Consider the following 7,174-nt stretch of genomic DNA (forward strand, 5'->3'; position numbering starts at 1 on the left):
CCTTGATTTTCTGAGTCTGGCTGATCTCACTTAGCACGACGTTCTCCAGTTACATCCATTTTCCTGCAAATGACGTAATTTTATTTATCCTCATGGCCGAGTAAAATGCTATTGTGCATATATGCCACATTTTCTTTATCTCTTTATCTGCTGAAAGACTTCTAGGATCAACTCTCCAACATCTAGGCACAGGCAGCGACTTCCTCAATAAATTCTTTCTTCTTGTAAAGATTTATAAGTGAGAATGATACGAGGACAGTCGGTCTACTGATCTGTTCTGGGGGAAAAAAAAGACAGGCTTGCTTCAGTGTTCATGTGATGCTTTTCACGGGAAGGTTCCTGTTGAGCAGCAGAGAATGCCACTGTACGCTCACACTGAGTGTCCTTGAGGAGCTCCTGGAGCAGCGGGGAGGAGGCAGTAGGAGATGTGGGCTCTGTAAGTGGGTCAGAAGAAATACTCTGGGAGCGTGGAGGATGAGGAAGGTCATTTGTGGGTGGTTTAAGCATGGTGCTGAAAACAGAATTTACTGAGTGCTTACCAAAGGCCAGTGTGAGATGTGAGTGCTTACCAAGGGCCAGCAGTGTCAGTGTCCTCACCAGAGCCTTTGTAGAAAGTATTCATAGGCTCATTTTACATGTTTGGAAACCACGGTTCAGAGAAGTGAAGGAATTCATCTGAGCTCGAGCAGCTAGTGACTAGAGGAGTTGGGACTCTAAGCCCCTTTGATCTGACTTCTCTGCTCTTCACCCTGTCCCCTAGTGCTTCGAGGTATCAGGGACAAGTCATTATTCCAGACCGCAGGGCATTAGATGGAGACAAAGAAACCGAAGAGGGTCTCTCTCTTGCACGTAAGAGAAAAACAGGAGGGAAGTTCCAAGACAAGGTCTTCTCAGTTTATTTTGTGTAGTCTGTCGAGGCACCGATTCTATGAGGCTGACTATCAGCTGCATGAGTGGTCCCATGTGGGTAATTTAGGAACAGTCCAGGGCTTAGGTGGGAATGCCACTGACGAACTTCAAAAACGGAGAGGATTCTGCTCAGCACTGTCACCTGAGACAAGTCACAATTCTGGCTGTACCATCCACTAAATGGTCCCGAATCCCCAGGAGCCGTGATTGTCCTCGCGTGTCCTCCTCTTTATGATCTTTTAAAGGGCTCTAGAAGAGAGGTTGTTTTGCCTTTTAATGAATCGCCTTGACTTTTCCCTTACTGTTGCTCTGTTCAGAATCCAGGGACACGGGGTTGCTGAGCACTTTGGAACCTCTCCAGGAAAGCTAACCTTCCCGGAAGGGGGTTACTGCTCCGAAGAGGGGAAATGCTTGCTTTTCAAAAATACTCTTCAGGGAGGCCATCGGCTGCCTCATTTTTTGTGCAGTCAGGGAAATTTTATCCTTAGATAAGCGATTTTAGTATAGTTGGCTGTGATAGCCTGAAAGACTCCACAAGGACAAATGTCCACAACACAGTCGCCTCCGTTACCCAAAGGCCAAGGCCACTTTGTTTATACCTCTGGAGCTTTTCCTGCATTCCTGGCCTATCTGTCCTCATCTTAAGCCCTTTTATGAGTTTGGAAAGAGTCACAGCCACTGGAAGAATATCTGGAGCAATCTATAGGGAATCAATAAATATATACCATAACTTTTTTTATTCAATTATTTCTTAGTTCATTCATTCATCTGAGTAGATTTTTATTGTTAAGAAACTTTTGTTAAATAACATCAATGTTCTTCTCAGTAGAGGTCATGGAAACTTTGTGATTTTCGTCCAAAGACACATGGAAAGCAGGATTTAAAAGAGTTAACAACTTGATGAATGGTATATATATTTTAAAATCTCCTCTCAGGTGGTTGGAACCTCCCCCCCCCCCCCAGGGAAACTTTGGACAGTCAAGGTGAATGGTCTTCCATCTTCACGCTCCCCTTAGGGTCCCAGTACTGAAAAAAAAAAAAAAATCATCAAAGAAGAGTTAAGCAGCTGCAGGCACAGCCAGGGCCTGGTGACACATACCTGTAATCCCAGTACCAAGACAAAAAGGATGCAGGTTCAGGTATGCAGCTGGAATTCACTTCCATCCAAGTCCGGTTGGGAATGGAGTCTTCTTTCTGTTAGATGTACCCTCCTGAGAGTTGTGGCTTGGTCTGGTTTGGGTTATGAGTTGGTCCAAAGATGCAGTTCGTCTGTAGTCACTGTTAACTTCCACATCTCTGTCAGTTAAAGGAGATTATGTAATGTTTATATATCAATAAGAATTTTGTCCTCAATTTTACTTATTTATTATTTATTTATTTATTTATTTATTTATTTATTTATTTATGCAGTACTAGGGATGGAACCCAGGGGCATTCTACCTCCGAGCTCCACCACCGGCCCTATTTTTTTTTTTTTAATTTTTAATTTGAAACAGGGTCTTACTGAGTTTCAAAGGGCCTCACTAAGTAGCTGAGGCTGTCTGAGAACCGCGATCCTCCTGTCTCAGCCTCCCAAATGCTGGGATTACAAGTGTGTGCCACCACGCACGGCTTCCCAATTTTAAATCTAATACATCATCAGGTAAGTGAAGAAATAAGACTACAAAGAGAATGTCTCAAGAACTTTACCAGTGAAAGTATAGAGGGCCTTTGCATAGGGAGATTTCATACTTATTTATCAAATCAAATGTCATCCAGAATATCCATGTAAGAAAGAAATGACTCTGTGGGGAGAACAGGCCCCAGGCAAATGTGTAACCAGTTAAGTTGATCTGATGTGTTCTTTGTTGCTCCTTTCTGTCTTCCCATCTCCTCTACTGTGACAGCACCATCTCTGCCCACTCTCTGTCTCTTTCTTTTTAATCGAATCTCTAGAAATGAACTGAAACTTATTTCCTCTAGAGTAGAAAAGTGACATAACTTGATATTTCATGGGACTTTGAACATTAAAATAGGAAGAAAAAAAGAAAGAAAGAAAGAAAAAGAAAGAAAGAAAGAAAGAAAGAAAGAAAGAAAGAAAGAAAGGAAGGAAGGAAGGAAGGAAGAAAAAGGACAGAGCCCTAAGTATGGATTTTTATACATCTGGGGGCTGTGTGCAAGGGTCTTTAAGGGTTGAGAGCTTTCTGGAGCTTCTGCAATCAGTTGATGTAGCAGATCTTACTTCCCCCACTTATTTTCCTTCTCAGTCAAACCTGACAATGATAGCCCCCTCCTCCCACTTTTTTTTTTTATTACTCAGCCCTCTCCTTTCTTGGGTTTTCTGCCACCACACTTTTTTGCTTCTTCCAGATCACTGTCCAAAGCACCTTAGATTCTTTAGATCATTCATTTAGACACTGCTAAATATTACTTCTCATCAGGAACATGTCTCAGGCCCTCTTTATTTGTGGTTTTAAATTTTCCTTCTGGGTTGCCTTGTTCATATTCAAGGCTTTAAAAAACCACCTTTATGCAGTTATCTGCAGTTTTAGATTTATCCTTCTGAGCTCCACACTTATACAAATGTTTACTCGAGATGTCCATCTAAGGTCTACTCTTGTCTTTTTACCTCTAAAATGTGATCCACTTCTCCACCAGTCTTCTTTATCTCAATACATGGCACCACCATCTGCCCTATTTTTTTTTTTTTACTTATGCTGGAAGTATGAGAGCCATCTTTCATTCTTCACCCTTCCTCCTGTACCTACTGTTCCTAGACCTAGCAACTCTGCCCCCAACTGTACTGAAATCCATTGACTTCTCTATCTCCATTGTCACCATCATAGTTGTGCCACCATGGACTCTCCTAGGGGCCCTGGTAGCTTCTTGACTACCATTTCTGTCTCTACCTTTGTTCTCTTCTCTGCCTCATGAAGAAGCTTATATAAAGCCAGGCATGGTGGCACATACCTGTAATCCTAGTTCTTGGGAAGCTGAGCCAAGGAGGATGGCAGGTCCAAGGCCAGCCTCTGAAACTTAGTGAGGCCTTCAACAACTCAGTGAGAATTTGTCTCAAAAATTAACAACAATAATCAAGGTTGGGAGTGTAGCTCAGAGGTGAACACGCTTGGGTTTAATACCCAGTACAATAATTTTTTAAAAATGACATAAAAAGCAAAAGTAAGAGAATGAATTCACTGAAATGATATTACCAGGGTTTGACCCCTGACTCTGCCATTTACTAATTCCATTAATTAAGATTTATTGCCTATGTTTTCTGCACCACAATTGCTTCTTCCATAAAAATGACAATAATAGCACCTACCTTGTGAATTATTATGATGACTAGATGAATTTTTCACTATTTTGCTCAATGAGGTTTTTTTGTTTTTGTTTTTGTTTTTTTGTGGTACTGGGGTTCCTGGAAGCCCTTCTACATCCGGGCTACACTCCCAGACCTATTTTACACTTTTTTATTTTTGGAAACAGGGTCTCTTTAGCCAGCGTGGCTGGCTTCGAACCTGCGTGATCCTCCTGTCTCCGCCTCCCAAGCACAGGGATTACAAGCGTGTGCCACCAGGCCCGGCTTGGCTCAATGAGTTTTTAAAAATTAATATAATAGTGCCTAACAGAAATCTATTGTATCCAAATTTTCCAAAATGTGGTACAAGTTTATTATTATTATATATTATCATATTTAACCCAAAACCTGGAAAGATTTATATAAATATATATTATATAGAAATATATAATATATTTATATGAGAGAAATATATCTGTATATATGAGATCTATCATCTATCTATCTATCCATCCATCTATCTATCTACCTATCTATCATCTATCTATCTATGTCTCACTCTTAAAACCTGAGTGTGCCCAGCATCTTGCTCAATCATCTGTAACATTTGTTCATCCTCCCTTATGAATTCAACCACTTTTTCATAAGAACAATCGAAAAATATTTTTGACTTAGCTAATGTTACTATTAATATATATTATTAATGTTAATATTGAAAGGACATAATTTTTATATATTTTATAATATTATACAGAATTTTAGCTGCACATAGGGGAAATGGTTTGATAAGAGATGAATTTCCATGTTTTGTCTTATATTGTCCAAATTTTACCAGTTCTTTAAGGACCAACTCCCATGCTCCCTCTACCTCAAATCTTTATTTATTGGCTTAGAAGTGTCCTACTCTTCATTCATTCATTCATTTGTTCTATTCACTCAATCTTTCAGTAGATATCTACTAGGTGTATGCAAACACCTCTGCTCTTATGGAGTTTATGATCCAGTGGGGGAGCTGCCAAATTATGTATAATATATATATATATATTATATAATACATATTATATATAATTTATATATTTTACTGGATGGTGATTAAGTATCAAAGAGAAAAATGAGGCAGGAGAAGGTCACTGAGAGTTCCAGCGTTGGGGTGGTGGCTTCAAGGAGAAACGGTCTTTAATGAAAGGCCTCTCAGAAGTGATGGAGTAGGCCGGGGGGGGGGGGGGTTCCAAAAGCTATTCTGCTACTATAATAACATATGTAGACAGGGAAACTTAGAAATTGATTTTTCACATTTCTAGAGATTGGGAAGTCCAAGATCAGAGCACCAGAAGATGTGGCGTCTGATGAGGACCTGCTTTCTGGTTCGCAGGTGGCGCCTTTTTGCTGCATCCTCATATGACACCAGGGGCAGGCTAGCTCTCTGGGACCTGGTTTAATTCTAATTTATTTATTTATTTATTTATTCGTTCATTTTTTTGTGGGTTTGGGGATGGAACCCAGAGGCATTTGACCTCCAAGCTACACCCCCTACCCAATTTTTTATTCTTTATTTTGAAACCGGGTCTCACTAGTTGCAGAGGGCCTCACTAAGTAACTGAGGCTGTCCGTGAACCGCGATCCTCCAGTCTCAGCCTCCCAAATGCTGGGATTACAAGCATGCACCACCACACCCGGCCATTTATTTATTTTTTTGATACCAGGAATTGGACCTAGGTCCTCAGACAGGCGAGGCTGCCACTGACCTACATTCTGAGGCTTCTTTTGTAAGGACACTAATCCCATTGTGAGGGCTCTGTTCTCATGACCCCAATCACTTCCCGAAGGCCCCACTTCTTAACACTATTACAGTCAGACCTTAGTAGTCAATGTGTCTGGAGAGCAGTGAATTAGGGTGAGTTCAATAGGGGAGGAGAGCAGATAAGCAATGTAAAGGTAGGCTGGGGATGGAGCATAGTTCCTGTGGCTGTTTAAGGATTTTAGCTTTTACTCAGAGCAAGATGGGAGGTCACTGGAGAATTCTGAGCAGAAGGTCAATGTCTTCTTATTTCTGTTTATGATGATTGCTCCGCTATTGGGCCGCAAATAGGCTGTAGTGGGTTGGGGTAGAAAGACCCTGGTGATGATGGTGCAGATAAAATAAAATTCCCTTTTGCAAATGTTTCTAAGGTATGGCTGGCAGGAAACCATGCTCAAAAGTGGGATATAAGAGAAAGATGGGGGGAGGAAACACACCAAGTGATGTGTACCTGTATTTGAATCTCACTAAGATGTTTAATTATAATGCAATAATAAAGTACAAAAAAGAAGGGGAAGGGGGAGAGGGAGCAAGTTTTGGAAGATTAGCATATACACATATAATGTTCAAGATATCCGTATGACACTCAGGTTTAAGTGTGGACTGTATAGTTATACTTATGAGCCCAGCTGAAGATGGAAATTGAAAGTCATTTGTATATAGCCAGTCTTTATAAAAGAGATTTCCATGGAATGGTGCTTTTGTCTGTTCCTCTTTTAAACACATTTTTCATGTATTGTTTATTATTATTATTATTATTATTATTATTATTATTATTTGCAGTATTGGGGATTCAACTCAAGGGCCTTCTACCTCTGAGTTACACCCACAACCCAATTTTTTATTCTTTTTTTGAAACAGGGTCTCACTAAGTTGCAGAGGACCTCACTAAGTAGCTGAGGATGGCAGTGAACCTGTGATCCTCCTGTCTCAGCCTCCCAAATACTGGGATGACAAACATGTGCCACCACACCCGGCTTCCATATTGTATTATGTTGAGCTTCCTTTCATCCATTATCAGGCTAATGTCCTTGAAGGTAGGTTCTAAGCTCACACTCCCACAGGCTCTCACTCAGAACACGGCTCCAAGAAGAATTATAAGAAATTATTTTAGCTTGAGTCAATAAGCAACTTCCTAACAGTGAAACACTGTGAATAGGAATTAAAACTGTGAGACTATCAATATC

The sequence above is a fragment of the Muscardinus avellanarius genome (assembly GCF_963383645.1).
Source record: "Muscardinus avellanarius genome assembly, chromosome: 3".
Classification (NCBI taxonomy): Eukaryota; Metazoa; Chordata; class Mammalia; order Rodentia; family Gliridae; genus Muscardinus; species Muscardinus avellanarius.